General features: G+C 43.4%; 1 protein-coding gene across 1 annotated transcript in view; it reads left to right on the forward strand.

Annotated features, from left to right (window-relative positions):
- LOC130565158 (polyunsaturated fatty acid 5-lipoxygenase-like) overlaps positions 1 to 18,418 on the forward strand; it is a 58,275-nt gene that overhangs the window by 12,796 nt on the left and 27,061 nt on the right. The gene's annotated exons all lie outside the window — the stretch shown is intronic.

Here is an 18,418-nt window from a genome sequence, read left to right on the forward strand (position 1 = left end):
GGTTCACCAAATCGGACTGAACCGTTCTAAACAGTTTGCATCTCCACTAAGCACGTAATCACAAATTACTTGAATTACTCATTTTCTGGCGTGTCTGACAGTCCCTCGAAATAAACCATATTATTATTCAGTTAGTCACAGTATTGATCTGGGTGAAGAGGGAACTTATGAGCCAGAGCAGGCGCAGCTGATACTGAGCGGTTGCAGCAGCATTTAGATCACCAGTATATACTGAACCGAGAGCCGTTTCCTTCGGACACATTCAATTGAAAACCGATGATACTGCGCATGCATGTCATTTTTAAAGTGAATAAAGAGCTTTTAGTCAGATATTTTATCAAACATCAGAGGTTTGATACTATAAAACACATTGGAAATATGTTTAGGACTTTATTACTGCTTTATCACTGTATGTACACCGATCTGCAGCGCCGTTCGTGCGGATTTTAATTTTGCTACAGTTTTGCTTGACTATCTTAAACATATATAATCAATCTGGGGAATGCATTTTAATTTTGCAACTGAAAGAGCATTAAACATATCCATTTAAATAACATATTAAAACTAGTGTAGGAACTGACAAATGTAATTGATATCATTGAATTTTTAATTTCATTTTGCACTTAATGTTGCACATATGTTATTTAAAATGTATATTTAAATACACAATTGCATTGTCATTTTACATACTGCATTGCCATTTTGCGTATTGCATTTCAAATTGAATATAGCAACCAATATGCTTCCATAATATTCTACATGCTGCGATGTGTCTGTACATCCCCATTCACTGGCAGACATAGCATATATAAAACCTTATCTCTGTTCCAGACATCTCAGTTAGCCTACTAATCATCATGAAGTTTCCTTTCGCATCTTGTATTTACATTTACATTTAGTCATTTAGCAGACGCTTTTATCCAAAGCGACTTACAAAGAGTTCAAGGAGCAATAAGCGATATGTCATACAGGAGCAATAGTGCAATAGGTGCCAATACAAAGCTACTAGTTTTACCAAAAGCTAGACCACTACCTGTTGAGAGAAAGCGAGAGGGTTAGTGTTTTTTTTGTTTTTTTTTTGTATATGTTTTTATAATGTCAAATACACACTCTGTTATGTCAAAAACACAAAGGTTCACATAAGCACAGTCATTTGTGTTTTAAATGTATATCCGCATCAAAAAAAGGATTTTGCCTTAAAGTGACAGTAACCTAATACATCTGTGTCACATATTAAAGCAGCAACGAGTAACTTTTGCTTACTGTTGCCCCACGTGGTTGATAAGCGGAATTGTCTGTATGCAGTGTCGTAAAAACTGTCGCAAAGATTTCCCGCTGGCAGCTCAATACACGTGAGTTTGTTTACTAAGCCAACGGACCCAGATGCGTCGTTCAAACTATGTCCACCAATCAGGTAAAGTAGTCCGTGTTACCATATGTTCTTCGTATATCAGTACAAAGATTTATGTATCGTTTCTCCATAATTATAAACCGTAATGTCAACAAAGAACGGTAAGTAGTTTGTTTTTGCTTGCATAGTTGGTCTCGTGTATGTATCTCTCATATGTAACTTAGCATTGTTTGCAAAGGGTGTCATTTGTATAATATAATGAAATATTGTCCACAAAATCATGTATCATGCAACAATGTCCATAGTAGCTTATACAGCATACATTGTCATAAGTTTATAAGGTTGTATCATAGCATAGCATACCACACGGGTGCCAACACTATGGGCTGTACTACAGGGCTATACTACAACCTCAAAGTAGACTCGGGGGTAGCAGCTGATTGTTAGAAGTTAGCACAGAGCGTGCTAGCTACATGGAACATTTGTATTACCCGAAACACAACGCATGGACTTGAATGTGTTTTGTAACCTATAGTACTTTTCTTTGGTTATTATATCGGAAGTCACTAAACACAATCGCGACCAGACGTTGTGTTTTGTGTAATATATGTAATAACTACAGTCAACTCGGTATGAAAACAGCGCATAGCATGTACATATATATAACGACAACATTAGCCTAATCAACGACTGAACTATTCAACATTCACGTGGTTTACTGGTCTGAACAAAATAATCTGCTACTTTTTACCACAACATGTTTAGTGTGGTTGTTTAGTCTTTATTTACAAGCACTAACGTGCACATTCATGACGAGACACGACAACATGCTAGCTATTGACACCGGCAACAATATATTATCTCTCAGCTACCTTACGCTTATAAAGTGCGAACCGGTGGTGCGCCAATGACACAGACTAATAACAAATATGTTCAAAAGTACAGGACAGTAACAAAAAATGTACAAATAACACTTACAAATCCAGGAGCAGGACCGCTAGGTCTCCATCCGTTTTGCAACCCGTTCCCTCTTGCTGCTCACGCCACTGAGTGTAAGCCCGTCCGATATTGATTCGTGATCAGACACTCTCGCTTTCTTTTCTTTGCTTCCTCCGACAAAACCCTCTTTGGTTTTTTGGCTGGCTCTGCCATGGTGATGTTTTTGTTCGTCTACACTGTTAGCTCTGCTGTTGGCTAACTTCTCCCAGGCTACGAGTATGCCGTAAAGCAGGGGATAGGCGGGGCTTGTACCGGCCCGAACACCAAAGTTACAAGTGCAGTTTCAGCCGATAGGAGGCTGCTCAGGTAGCAATGGCAGTAAAATTCGTCCAGTTAAAAGTTGACCTACCACTAAAATAATTTTAGAGACATTATTTTAAGGTCAAAAAGTTGCTCGTTGTCGCTTTAAAGAGAAATGAAACTTTTGTAGCTTTATTTAGAGTCATTGCATATTTATTTTATACAGTGAAGATCATTGATTATTGATCATTCAGTTTTCATCTTGAATGCTACAGTTAAATAACCCTACTTAAAACATTTGATTGTTCAAAATTTATTTGTTCATATTTGTGGGATTATGATGATAAATATATAAATAACCAAAGCATTTTTCAGTAATACAGTGTAAAAGTGTAAAAATAAAATGGTGCAATATAAAATATAAAAATAATATATAAAATGGCATTAAAGCAGTCAAAGCAGTTTCGTGCAGTCGCAAGTGCGCTACTGTGAAGGCGTTGGCAGGGTTGTTGGGGGTCATGTACAGTGCGCTTGCGCTAAATGAAATGGGCGTTGAGGGTCCTATGGGCTTCTTTGATGAGTGAGCGATTTGACCGGAAGTACCTTTTGAAAGTTTCTGATGACCAGCGGCCCAGAGTTTGAATCTGGGATTCCGGGAGGCCTTTTTGGGCGGCTGTGGTTGCTGCGCCTATGCGAAATGAGTGACTGGAGAAATGGTCGGTTGGAAAAATGGAGAGGAGTAGGACGGCTTTGAGGTGTTTTTGAAACCAGAAGCAGGTGGCGGGACGGTTCGAGTCATCTGCAAAGAGTGGGCCGGAGGGGAGTTTAGCCTGTGGGTGTCGGAGGTACAGGTAGGCTGAGAGGAAAGAGAGAGGAAGGTGGCCACCGGAGCCGTGTGCGGCGGCAGCCTCGTGCTTGGGTCGGCTCCTTGGGCGAAGACAGATGAAAAGTCAGGAGGGGAGTCGGTCAGGGCATGTGCCCCAAACGGAGGCAGCCTCATGTTTGGGTCGGCTCCTGGGGCAAAGCTAGAAGAAAAGCCAGGAGGCAAGGAAGCCAGGGCCTGTGCCTCTAGCGGAGGCAGCCTCACGCTAGAGTCCGACGGAGGGGCAGCGGGCCATGGACAGGGCAGAGGATTGAAAGAGATAGAGCCAAAGATAGGTCTGTGCCACTAGCGGAGGCGGCTTGTGGTGGTGTGGGCCAGAATGGCGCTGGGAAAATTGCCCTTGTGGGGTTGGCTGAGTGGAAAAGCAGTCTAGGGCTAGCATCGGCGAAGTCTGAGGTGCAGCCTGGACTTGCAGAGGGCCTGCTACTGCAGCCTGGCGACCAGAGGCCCTTTCTTGTGTGAGGGCAGGTGCAGGTGTTTTATCAGGATGTGGTTGTGATCAAATGTGGTCTCATGTGGTCGGACCTTTATACTGAAGATCTGGGAACATTTTTCCGCTTTTTTGGCCTGGGACCGCCCAAGAGCCCATATGACTGACAGGTATGCTATGATGTTTCGTTTCGCATGGCAAAATATTTATGAACGTAGAATGTCACTGCAATGACAGACCGTTGTGCGTTGACTAAGGTTTCAAAAGTTTACAACAACCATCGGAGCTGATGGTCGAGTGGTTCGTGCTCCGACATATGGCGCCGGTCCGTCCCGGGCGGCTAGTGGTCCTTTCCCAACCCCACCCCCTCTCTCTCATCCACTTCGCTTCCTGTCCTCTCTACAAAATCACTGTACTAATAAAAAAGGCATAAAATGGCCAAAAAAGTTTTATAAAAAAAACATAAAAAAAGGTTACAACAACCATTATGAGTTTGTGTCGTGAACCTTGCATGCTTTAAGAATCCAGCGTTTAGTCGATCGTGATGAATTCTCATTGTCACTGATAAGAACACGACAGCTTTTTTATTCCGTTGGACGGCTTTGTGTTGTTTCCGGTCGGTCTGTTAAAAAATGCAACACGAATGCCACCCAGAAGCCTTGTTAAATTTAACTACTCATGGGACAACTGATTGGAGTTAGCTTAAGTGTTTCTGGGAAAAATGTGCCAAATGCATAATTTAACCATTGATTTGTGGGCGTGACATCTGATGCTGAGACTAGGTCAAATGTAGTTCTTGTGTAGGTGGTACCTGGCTTTTGCAGACAGAGTGCAACTAGCGTGTGCATAAAGCCTAACTGTATGTGCGAGCAGAGAGACGTTGAGAGTGAACATGTAACCGTCACCCAAACGTTCTCAAGTATGCAATAAAATGCTGTTGTATATTCAAATTTCTGTGTGCATCTGTATGTGTCAAATGAAGTTTGCATCCACGTCTGGGGTCATATACGAGTTATACAGTTGTGTTCGGGTTGTGCAGATGAAGAGATGAATGAGATCTTGTGCTTAAAGCGCTGGTCAGATATAGGCTACTGATACATTCCGCTCTTTATATTTACTTACATGTACGATGTTAGTGGGAGCGACACGCTATGTAGAAAACTTATGCACACTGAATGCATGATACAGACAGGTTGTAGTTAACCGGCAGTCACTCTCAGGAGTGCCGTTTATATGAACTATTCTCCAGTAAGCTTACGGTCGGCTCAATTAACAGCACAGACGCTGAGGATTTTTTTTCTTTAGAATTAGAATTTTAAAGTTTTACTTAATATTGCATATAGGAATTTATAGTCTGTTTAATATTTGACCTGCGTTTCTCTCTCCTTTATCTTAAATATGTGCTTTCACTGTGCGTGCGTGTCTGTCTGTCTGTCTGTGTGTGTGTGTGTGTGTGTGTGTGTGTGCGTGTGTGTGCGTGTGTGTGTCTGTGTGTGTGGAGTGTTTTGTATGTGGGTATGTCTGTCGTCTGTGTTTTCACCTTTTTCTTGTTTTAACAGGTATAACTTTAATTGTTTTGCTTATAGTCAATATGTCTTATGTACAGCTGCTTTGTAACAAAAATTTTGTAATGAAAATTGTAAAACGCGCTATATAAATAAAGTTGAGTTGAAAAGTGCTCCCCTGCTGGCAATCGATATCTCAAGCTCGAGTACAGCAGTGGCAATGTTAAGTGAACAGAGGATAAAGCTAAAGATATTTTTATTGAAATTCGAGCTGATAAAAACGACTGAATGGAACGACTAAATTAAGTGTTTCACCCGAGATGATTTGTTTCACTTGGCAGAACGATAAATATGCAGCCATTTCGTGCGAACTAAACGTTTAAGCTACAAGTGAAAAGTTAAAGCATGATGTGCCAAATTGGGACGGAATACTGTAATATTGCGAGCAGTATACCAACATTGTTAGGGTTCTGGCAGGAAAATACGAGAGTCAAATGCAGGGAAAATAGAACTTTTAATAATGTCTCAACACAGCCCAAAAATCATACAAGGACAATACAAAAACAAGGACCGTTAAAACGGTGAGAAAATAATGCTCCAAAAAAGTCCTTCACACAGACGTGTGGAGAGACAGAGTCTCTAATACACCAGGGCAAAAAGGCTCGAGCGCTCGGCCAAAAAGGGAAGGAGTCCAAGGAGTCCTATATCCAGCGGACGGCCGCAGCTGTGAGAGAGAACAAAAAAAAACTCGCCCACGGCGAGTGAGTGAGACAAGGCCAGCAAAACACTGGGCACAAAAAATACTAGCAGAGACACAGGAGGTAATCCTTGAGAGCAGTTAATTAGTCCTTAGGAGGCAGCAAACGAAACCGACCAAACAGTCAACAGGAACCCGATGCTTCCGAAGATGACCCACTAGACCGACAGGAGAAAACCTTTCCAGGCTTGTACACGAGACTGACGGGAAAAATACACTGGAAGAAGATCCACTTTATCCGGCAGGAGAGGAAAAATCCACACTGGAACCCACTGACCGACAAGGTAACATAGCTGGGGTAAGAGCTCACATAGACCGACTGGGTAGATGCATACTTTCTGGCATCCGTAGAGCAAAATCCCTCTGGAACCGCCCCACCGACCAAAGAGAGAAGAATCCAGGCAGCAAATCCAATGCTGCGGGAAGACAACACACCACGTGGCAAACACAGCTCTGGAGCCTGAACAAAAACAAGAGGTGATATCAACCGTATCCCAAGATAAGCGAACAGAACTTCGCCGGAAGAAACACTGAAGATCTGACACCGGACGGAGGAAAGAGAGGGTCTAAAAAGGAAATAAATCACGAGAGAAAACGAGAAACCAGGAGGGAGAGATAGAAAAATCAGAACCAACCCAGGTGAAGAGAGTGAAACACTAATGAGGAGTAGTTAACGACACGAGGGGCAGGTAATCACAAAGACACCGAACACATGGAGAGCTGTCAAGCTGTACCATGTGTTCAACAAGAAACAAAACAAAACAACCCAAGAGCTCAGACCCGAGACCCCACAAACATTATTGTTTATAGATGGCAGCATCTGATCATTTGTTTGTCCCGTTAGCAGTGAGCTAGCGTGCAGGCAGCAATCGCATCCAGGATTGAACAAGGTAACGAGCGCATACATACACGCAGGTATGCGGAATAACTCCCAGAATCTGTGGGGAAGATAAATGTGAAAATATTTAGCCTGCGGCCCTGCTGCGTGCCTGCAGCACTTTAAATCCATTGGAATCCCTTTTTAAATACCTTACGTCTGCCCTGTACCAATGAAAACCTTCTTTGAGTTGAGTTTTCCCGTTTGGGAACAAAACCACTGTGTAAAGCAAACAAGCTGCTGTGTTTGCGTGTGCATCTCTATGAGCAGCGATGTCGAGAGATAATCGAGAGAAAGAAGGTAAAACTGCTTTGGTATTTATAGTGCTGGTTAGGTGATAACTGTAATTGAATTAATTATCTGCAACGTGCTCCTCCCGAACTTTGTTAATAGAACATCATATGACAGAAAAACTCAAGTCCCCACTTTTGTTGGATTCCAGCACATATAGGGATTGAAGGGAATGATCCTGCTGATAAGTTAGCAAAGAAGGCATTACAGAAAGTGTTGGTGGATATCAAGGTACATTTGTAGAGAAGAGAAGCTAAAACAGTAATTAAAAGGGAGTTAATAGGTACATGGCAGGAAAGGTGGGAAAATAGCAGTAACGGGAGATGGTTTTATAATTTTGGAAAAAAAGTAGGAAAAATTCGTAATTCGGTCAGCACCCTCCGCAGGCGATCTAGGTGATCCTCCCAAGTCTCAGAGTGTATGACCACGTCGTCTATGTAGGCCGCAGCATAGGACTGATGGGGTCTCAGCAGGATGTCCATCATCCGCTGGAAGGTGGCTGGAGCACAAAGGGGAGAGTACAGTACTGCCAGTGGCCCGTGGGTGTACTGAAGGCGGTTTTGGGCTTTGCCTCCTTCGAGAGTGGTACCTGCCAGTACCCTTTTGTTAGATCTAAGGTGGAAATGTACCGGGCTCGGCCCAAACGGCCCAGCAGCTCATCCACCCGCGCATTGGGTATCCGTCAAACTCTGAGACTTTATTTAGGCGTCGGAAGTCGTTACAAAAGCGGAGGGTGCCGTCTGGTTTCGGGACCATTACGATAGGGCTGGACCAGGGGCTGTGTGATGGTTTGATTACCCCCAACTTCAACATGTGTTGAATCTCCGTCTCTATAGCCTGCCGACGAGCCTCTGGGATTCGGTAGGGGCGTTGCCGGACGATAACCCCAGGTTTTGTCCGGATTTCATGCTGTGTCACGCAAGTCTGGCCCGGCTCCGGGGAGAACACATCCTGGAACTGACTGACCAGGTGCCGTAGCTCGGTCTTCTGTGTAGGCGAGAGAAGAGGGTCGATGTCCACCACCACGGGATCCACCTTGGCCAGGGCGGCCAGCTGGTCTCTGGTTCCAGTCCATTTCTTTAGGATGTTGATGTGATATACCTGCTCTCCTTTTCTCCTTCCAGGCTGCCGTACATGGTAGGTGACTGGACCGATCTTTTCAGTTATGGTGTATGGCCCCTGCCAGCTGGCTAAGAACTTGCAAGCGGAGTCTGGGACCAGGACCATCACCCGGTCGCCCGGCTGGAACTCCCGAGGCTGGGCCACCCTGTTGTATAGCCTCTGCTGAGCCTGCTGGGCCTGAGCGAGGTGTTGCCTGACTAATGGCATGACCCTGTCCACACGTTCCCTCATGTCTCGGATGTGCTCTATTACGGAGCGGTGTTGAGAGGTCTTCTGCTCCCATGCTTCTTTGGCCACATCTAGTAGTCCCCGTGGCTGTCGCCCAAATAGAAGCTCGAAGGGAGTGAATCCTGTTGACGCTTGAGGGACCTCACGTATACCGAAGAGGACATATGGGAGCATGAGGTCCCAGTCGCGTTTGTCCTCGGCCGCTACCTTCCTCAGCATCTGCTTCAGGGTTTTGTTGAACCGTTCGACTAGGCCATCCGTCTGCGAGTGGTATACTGAGGTCCTCAACTGCTTCACCTTTAGGAGCTTGCAGAGGTCAGCCATTAACCGGGACATAAATGGGGTCCCCTGGTCAGTCAGTATCTCCGTGGGGATGCCCACCCGGCTGGACAACATGAAGAGCTCCTGGGCAATGGCCTTGGCTGTGGCTTTCCGCAGGGGCACTGCTTCCGGATACCGGGTGGCATAGTTGACTATCACCAGGATGTGTTCATGGCCCCGGGCCGACTTCGGCAACGGCACTACCAGATCCATCCCGATGCGCTCGAAGGGCACCCCAATGATGGGTAGCGGAATCAGCGGACTGGGGGGAGGTTTCCTGGGCGACGTTCTCTGGCAGGTGGGGCAGGCCTGGCAAAATCCTTTCACATCGGCATCCAGTCCAGGCCAATGGAAACGGTCGCGGATCCATTGAATGGTATTTGCGACTCCAAGGTGCCCCGCTAATGGATGTAAGTGGGCCAGCTCCAACACCAGTTCTGTCTTTGACCGGGGCACCACCAACAGCATTTTCTCCTTCCCCCTCCGCTGTGCGACACAGTATAGCAGGCCGTTCTGGACCACAAAGTGCGGGAGAGGATGGGGCCCCGGCTGCATTTCCCTCCCCTCGACCGACCTCTCTTGAGTCCAACAGTGTTTGAGTCGGTCGTCTTCGTGCTGGTCCCTGGCAAATGAGCCCCTGCTCATAACTCGCTGGAACACATCAAAGAACAAGTTAGAGTTCTGTGAGGGGGACTCACCATCTCTCCCGCTGTCCGTTGCCAACAGAGCAGGGCGTTGACGAGTTCCTCTCCCCGGCCTCCAGTGTCGGTGGCTCCCCTTCGCCCTGGCAGGCCGCATGGCGGCGGCTAGCAGGCGGTCAAACCCCGGACAGTCTCTCCCCAGCAGCATCGAGACCGGTAGGTCCTTCACCACTCCAACCTCCAGTGGCCAGGTGCCTGGTTCCGCTGTTAGGGTCACCTTTCGGGCTGGAACGTGTCTGGTGTCTCCATGGACGCAGGTGATGGGGAAAGACACCCGGGACTCCCCACGGGGTCAGAGGAGGTGGGCCTGGACTAAACCTACGGCACTGCCGAAGTCTAGCACGGCGATCACAGGGCGGCCGTTCAGCTTTACTTCTGCTTGTGGGGCCCCTGGAGGCAAATCCTGATGTACGATGCAGCCTGCCAGCCACGTCCGAGCGGCCGGGGTAGGAGCTTCGGTCAGCATGGGCTCATCCCGGGGAGTGTGAGCCATTGGCCTGCTTACTGGTCGGTAGGTGCCCTCCGGTGTGCGTTGCTCCTGGACCACCCTTCGGGGAAACGGCGGCGCTCGCTCCCCAGCCTCGTGATGTTGGGCAGCATCCGCCAGCTCCACAGCCTCCACCAGCTCGGTGACGGTTTCCGGGTTCCGCATTCCGACTGCGTACCGATCCCCGAAGGGTGGATTTATTCACACAACACCAGCAAAGTGAAAACCCAAACAAATCCGCGCGGTGCTCGTGGCGGCGTTGATCGGGTCACACACTGCTTTCTATGGGAAGAGGAAAAATCACAGAGTTAGTTTCGGCTCCTTCCTGGAGAGGGTTCTCTCTTCTGGCGAGCTCGCGGCTTATGAGCCCGCGAGCTGATCGCCTGCGGCTGTGCCTGATCAGCCCGAGATGAGGGAAGACAGGTGCTCCTCATGCGTTTCCAGGGCAACGCTGATATGCGCTCGGGACGCTCGTCACAATAGTTATATATATAATTATTACAATTTGTATTTCATATTATTCAGTGCACATAATCATGAAGAGTTTATTTCCAAAACCAGATAACTGTTTTTGTTAATTTTCATAAATCATGTTTATTGTGTTTTTACTGCGTTACTTATCTGTATTTTTTTAGTTATTATTACTTAATCAAAACAATCCAGCTGTTTAAATGATCTTACTTGGAATGCACAATAAAAAACATAGTTAATGCAAATGAACTCTTCACATTTACTTGAAGGTGCTCTGTTCACACAACAGCTTACAGTCACAGCTCTAGTCTAAACATGAATGAACTGTCAAACTCGCAACGTTACACTATTTGCACAGCATGCATGTAACCATAGTGACACATTTAAATTAAATTTTTACACAAGAGGTTGCATTGTAACAACAACATTAGGTGTGATACTATCAGCAATGTTGCACTAAAAACCAAACGCAACACCCACATGCGTACAGTATGTTGTATAAGAAATCTGGAGTTGCATTGTGGCGTCTATGAACGCATGTAGATTATCACATTATACAGTAGGGCAGCTGTAGATAGGTCGGCTGTGCAAAACATTACGAAGCAGTTTGACATCAGCTCCGTGCTTTTATTAGCACATTTAACGTTACAGCAAAAGACGGGTGATGTGACAGACAACTAGTTGTCCAGTACGATTCCTTTTACACATCAGGGCTTCTCCGTAAATGCGGTGATAGCGGTTGTCGCAGTGTGTTAACACACTTACCCCATATTATGTTTCTTGGGTCTGCTCCATTCCTTTCAAGGAAAACAAACCAGCGCGCCTTTACCTGTTGCTTAGTGACGGTTGTGTTGAAGTAAGTCAGAAATGCGCAGTCGAGTTGCTGCGACTACATCTAATCTTGACTCACGAGTTGAGTATGTGCGCTCAATCTGCGCAGCATTCAGAACATATCCCGCAAACTGCCTAGTGATTTGACATCATTACCACAACACCTGGACATGTTTCTCATAATTTCATTCACCGCGACCTCGTCCAAAGACTCACAGACCCCCCTCACCCCCATTTTAAAAAACTCATAGAATCTACACGAATCCAAAATGGCAAATTTCGCCAAAAGGTGACAAGTTGGCATCCATCTAATCCCCACTCTTGGGGGATTTGTTATGTTTGTGGACTAAACGTGCTAATGGATGTTATATACAGTATTGCAGATGCTCGGCATGGAGAATTTAGCAGTGCGAGCCCTGGAGTCTGGATTTCTGTGTGATGTATGATGAGCTTTTGTAAATGTACATGTTCGGATATCAACAAGAAACCACTTTTAAATAATGCATATTAAGGTTTAATAAAGTTCTTGAATAAAAGAATGGATAATAAGCTTAAACGTAGGTTTAATAAAATAATGGATAAGCTTAAACCAAAAATACGCCTGGCCCGTCCTTGTGAATTGGTTGAGTGCTGGAACACATTCAGAAACTTTATATCAGTAACTAACTCAAGTAAGTAAAGAACATTAAACATACTAATGGCTGGAATACACTACAAGACTTTTCAAATCTGAACAGATTTTTTAAAAACTAGACGTCATACACTTGCAGACTTTTTGAAAGTTTCAGATGGAAACACACTAACTGATCAAATCTGCAGACTCAACTCAACTTTATTTATATAGCGCTTTTTACAATTTTCATTGTTACAAAGCAGCTGTACATAAGACATATTGACTATAAGCAAAACAATTAAAGTTTTACCTGCAAAAACAAGAAAAAGGTGAAAACAAAGAGAGACCGACAGACAGACATACCCACATACAAACACTCCACACACACAATATGCACATGTACTAACAAACATACACACACACAAATGCGAACGCACATTCACACGTACACAGACAAGTACGCACACACACACACACTGTCAGTGAGAGCACACATTTAAGATAAAGGAGAGAGAAGCAAAGGTCAAATATAACAGACTATAAATCCCTATATGCAATATTAATTAAGTAAAACTTTAAAATTCTAAAGCAGTCCCCCCGGCCAGGCAGATGCAAAACAGTATGCAAACGGTGGCGAGGAACCCAAAACTCTAATCGAGAAAAAAAAACCTCAGGAGAACCCAGGCCCAACCAGGGGATTCCAGTTCCCCTCTGGCAAAAGCTGCTGCCTCTGCACAAGCTCCAGAGAACTTGCACAACAAGGCTAAATAAAATAAATAAACTTAATAATAAAATAAATTATAGTTTAAGATTATCATTAATAATCTAATAGCATTTGAAGTTTTGTGGTGAAGACATGTCAAGAGACCGCGTCCTTCTTTATCCAGCTCTATCATCTCAGCTCTTGTCAGGTCCCCACTTCCCATTCTCCGCTCTACCATCAGGTCAGGCCATGAACTGCATCCTGCTCGCTGTGGTAACCTTGGAACAATGAGACAAGACTGGCTGAGAGTAGAGTACTGTTCTGTACTCTTTGATGCAACAAGTACATCAGTCGTTCCGGTTTCAGTGGTTCCGGTTTATCTAACTAGTGCAGCCTAAACCCTCAGAGGGTTTATATTATGGAAGTAGTGTTGTCACGGTACCAAAATTTCAGTAGTCGGTACCAATACCAGTAAAATTCCACGGTTCTCGGTACCAATTTCGGTACCAAAGCAAAACACCAGTACATGCTAATTGAAACACAATTTTATTAATAAAGCTCATTGTTAATATAAATGTACAGTATAGAAAGCAATGCCATTTTGTATACATGAAGTATAAGTTAATTGTTCCCGAAATGGTTGTGTGCTCACTGGGGTCTTTCATGCTGATGAACATCCTCCTCAGTCTGCTGCTGTAGAAGACAAATAGAATAAACTTCAGTAAGTCAACTGACTGAACAAACATGCATATGCAATATTAAATCAAACATCAGTTTTTATACTGCATTTACACAAGATTACTTACATTAAGGTAACTGTATATTAAAATAATAAATGCAACAGATATATTTTTATTTAGTTTAAATGTGGCTTTTTAAACCTAATAGAGTTATCTATCCAAGACATACACATTGTTAGTCATACAGTAAGTATGCTAGTTTTCTAGCACATAGATTGCAGATAGGCCTATATAAAATAGGTACTGTAAACCCCATCCTGTCCTCCCATTTATTTTACCCCATTACAGTTATAAAAGCATTAAATGGTTAATAAGGACACTTGACTGGATTAGCAATGGCTAACAAATTAACACGCAAACAGGGATGTTTATTTTAACGTAACCTTTAATTTAACATATGCTACAACATTCATAATGCAAACGCGAACAGAATTTGAAACTTACCGCTTGAACTTGTTAACTTTCCTCCTTTCACAACAAAACTCTGTTTGTTTTCTTTGTGATATGACTTTAATCTGAAGTATTTCTGCGCGCATCTCTTGTGGATCGGAGCCTCGCTTATCCGCTCATCACGTCTTGTTGCGTCTATGAAAAGTTTCCGACTGACAACCTGTCAGACAGAGCATCAGTACCCGGTTGACCCGGTACGTCGGTGGTACCGGGTCTTATGAAAATGAGGTACCGACAACTTTTTTATTTTTAGGTACCGACTTGGACCCGAAGTACCGGTACTTTTGACAACACTATATGGAAGTGTAGTGTATGCAAGATTAAAAAGATGCATCTTTAGTTTAGATTTAAACTGACAGATTGTGTCTGCCTCCCGGACAGTGCAGGGAAGACTATTCCAAAGTTTAGGCACTAGATAGGAGAAGGATCTACCACCTGCACTTGATTTTGAAATTCTAGGTATTACCAACTGACAGGACGCCTGAGAGCGTAATGCACGTGAAGGACTGTAATACAAGAGGAGTTCACTCAAGTACCGAGGAGCTAAACCATGTAGGGCTTTATAGGTAATAAGCAAGATTTTAACGTTAAAGCGGTGCTTTATAGGTAACCAGTGCAAGGTTGACAGAACCGGGCTAATATGTTCATACTTTTTTGTACGTGTAAGAACTCGACGTAAGACTGGCACAGACTTTCTGCAACAAGTCCACACTGAAAATCTGGGCAAAATCTGAGCAAAAGTCTTGTAGTGTATTTTAGCCTTAACTCATAGTAATGAGTATGTTATATTTTTTATTTTCCTTAAAGAAACTAGTATATCGATATGTATCGTTATTGTGATATCAAATTGCTTCTATCGCGATTGAAGATTTTGGCTATATCGCCCACCCCTACATTCAGTACTGTCATGGTCCTGTCTTCTTGTTCATGATTTTCTAGTCGTGTGGCAGGATCGGGACAGAGCCCTTATGTTTATTGTGAGAAAACCATGGGATGTTTGTCTTTAGACATTCCATGTGTTTTCTCGTGTCTTGTCATTGGCCCCGCCCCTCTCGTTTCCTGTATTGCTTCCCTTCCGTGTCTCATGTTTTTCAAATGCCCTCATGTTTCTCTGTCCTGTGCTCGTGGATTGTACCCTGAACCTATGTGCTGTTGTACTTGCCCTTATGTAGAGTCTTCGTAGTTCGCCTGTGTTCCTGAGGATACGTGTTTGTTATTTTCCCCTCCGTGTTTTGTAAGACGTTGTGTCGTGTTTAATTTTAGTTATTTTGTCCTGCTGTCTTGCCCCCTCGTGGGAAGTATTTTTGTTTTTGTTTTTGTTTTTATTATTAGTCCTGTCTTTGTTACCCCCTCGTGGGTGTTTTGTTTTGTTTTAATAAAGTCAGTGGTCTTAACCCCTTCATTCCTGCCTGCAATTGGGTTCTTTCCACCGCGCTAGTCGTGACACAGTACATTCAACCAATGAAACGCTCTGACAGAGCTCAAACGCTATTGGCTCACGTCTCTTTGAAGAAAACAGCTGCACTGTAATCCAGACAGGGAGGCAGCGGATCCACATGCAGTTAGATTTTAATAAACACCACCACAAAGTACAAAACAATAAAAGAACAAAGAAACAAGTAACTGAAATAATCCAAAGGGTTAATGAGTGACGACACTGGGAACAAGAACAATCATACAATGACTCACACTGGGGTTTACAGTGTTTTCCATAGGATTTTGACAAATTTGTGGCGCTGGTGACGTCACAAACTAATATGCATATTTGTGACGTCATGTTAGTGTTAGCACTTTTTTGGACAAGAAAAAGTTGACAAAAGCGTTTTTTGTAAAAAAAAAAACCGCTGGCAGCGTTTGGTTACAAATAGCAGCTGAACGCCATGACTTCATGCATGAAGGCAGCCCAGAGAAACATAGGCAGCGTAACGGAAGTCTATATGAATTATAAACAGACAGCGTCTTTGCAATAACTAATCACATATTTAAAAACTTCAATAAGCTTGAGCCTTCTTGACCAATCACATTCCTCGCATCTTGTTATGGAAACAACAGGTCTCTGTCATTGGTTAGCTGTGAAAAAGGAGCTTGACGTAGGGCCTTTTTTAGAAAATTTGAACTTTTTCAACCTCAAAAGACGCTCTGAACTGCAGAAAAAGATGCCGACGCTGCCGTTTAAAAAAACGCTCAGGACGTTTTTTGAAAACACGGTTTACTCCATAGGATTATAATGTAAAACAGATGCTAGCAGCTTCAAAAAAGAAGTCAAGTCTGAACACGGCTGTATTTTACAACGGGATGCCACCAGCCGTCACTTTAACCGCTGCTAAAATTCTGATTTATAAACGCAACATCATCGGACAAAATCACAATACAGTACATACATTAAAGAGCGGCTATATGCTGTTTGCCCTTTCTCGACAATGTGTTGCTGTATTACGAAGGCTTCTTTGATTTTAAATGCAAATGACGGTTAAATACGAGAGGTCGAGGGCTCGCGCACACACGGAAGATGAGGACGCGCACACGGCCACACTCCACTCACACCAAACAAGTCAGGAAGGAGAGAAGACGCGTAAGCGCTGTTTATCCACTAGTTATTTGATCACAGATACTGTCATTAGCACGGATGGATAAAAAAATGTGACTCCAAATATAATTTGGCGGACCGCCCAAATAAATGCATTGTATGAAAATACATAGAAACAAGACACACCTGGAAGAACTAATTAACACTACAAAGGACTGCAAAACATGGCACAGAACATGAAGTAACATAAAAGTTCACAAACACAGGGGAAACACGGACTGGGACCGTGACAGCTTGAGACAGCAATGAATGAGAAATATCTTTCGAAAAGATATACAGTATGTAATTGCATTTCTTCAATCATGCAAATCACATACTTGTTTTAGCATGTCATTCAATCTTTTAATGTACAGTACGACTCACTTCTTTGGTACAGCGCTGGTTTCTTTTGGATTACTTTGTTGCATTTCATGTTATGCAGCATCTCACATTAGCAGATAAATGAACATTGGCATGTGACAACGTTTCAGCTTGCCTTTGTAATGAGTTTCGGGGTGACTCGCCAGCAGTCGTGCTTCAAGTTTGCTGTGTTTTAACGGCGATTGTGAAGGAAAATAAGGCGCTTTTAAACCACGTGGAGACACAGATTATGTCTTGTGCTCCCCCTTCTCCCAGAGACTTCTCTCTAATGCATATGTAAGATAAGCACATGTGATGCGCTGCCGCAGAGTATAGGTTGCGTCTTGACCACTCAACGAATAGAATTAAAAGAACATTGTGAAATATCCCCATCTCTCTACGATGCGCATTGTATCATTTTTGCATCGCAAAATATCGTACTACGAAGTATCGTTACACCCCTACTGATCAGTGTTTATTAGGGGTTAAATTGGGATTTATGTGGCGGAACTCTGTATCAAAAAATATCAATATCAAATATCTTCCTTTATTAATGTCCACAGAAGTTTATGTATGACCTGTGTACTTCCAGTACTTTTCTGTCAAAACTTCATACAACATTCACAATGATTGAGATGACCTATAACCTCGTGCATCTTTGCTGCCGCACACACTATGAACAAACCCGCTTTGAATGCTTATTGAATTAAAATGACATAATTTGGAAGTCGAGCCTTTCTTGACAAACAGCTCATCATGACTTGACCCTATTTTAAGTATTTATTGCAAAATACTCATTAAGGAAGTATGATTGCAAATGTTTTTGCTGATTTTGGAAACTTGTTTGTTTGAAGTTCATATCTGGAGTTAATGTTTTTTTAAATAGCCTGGAAAGTTTAGTATGCGAATTTGTGCTTATATGAAATAGAAAGTATTAAATGTAAAATTAAATTACAATAATATACAATGATTAGAAAATTAAATATAATAATAAAAAAATGTAATCAACACATAGAAGACACTGTGGCGTGGCAATGAAATGAAGGGGGCCTTTGGGTTTGCTATAGCCCCAGGGCCCAATGTTTTCTTAATCCGGCCCTGGTCATGACAGAACGAAATTAACCTTTATGAAACCCATTTAAGCGCGCCTGATTAGTTCGGTTCATTTAAGTCAGGTTTTGGACTCCTAAGCGACTTTTATGAAACAGCCCTCTGGACTATCTGTTTTCATTACATTTCCCATAGACCATTGTCTGGGCTCATTATCATGATTACATTCACCTTTGACTTGTTAACTGTTGTTTCTCTGTCTATTTAAACCCTGGTCAGTCATTCAGTGTTTGCAAAGGCTTGTTTGTGTCACACTGCAATTCTGAGCGTTCTCTGTCTGAATATCTTGCCTTGCTCCGCCCCACCTCTGGATTTGTTTGCTTTGTTTGGCCTGACCACTTGTGTTTTGGGATTATTTGCCTGCTATCTGGATTATGATATT

Source organism: Triplophysa rosa, linkage group LG14, assembly GCF_024868665.1.
Source record: "Triplophysa rosa linkage group LG14, Trosa_1v2, whole genome shotgun sequence".
NCBI lineage: Eukaryota > Metazoa > Chordata > Actinopteri > Cypriniformes > Nemacheilidae > Triplophysa > Triplophysa rosa.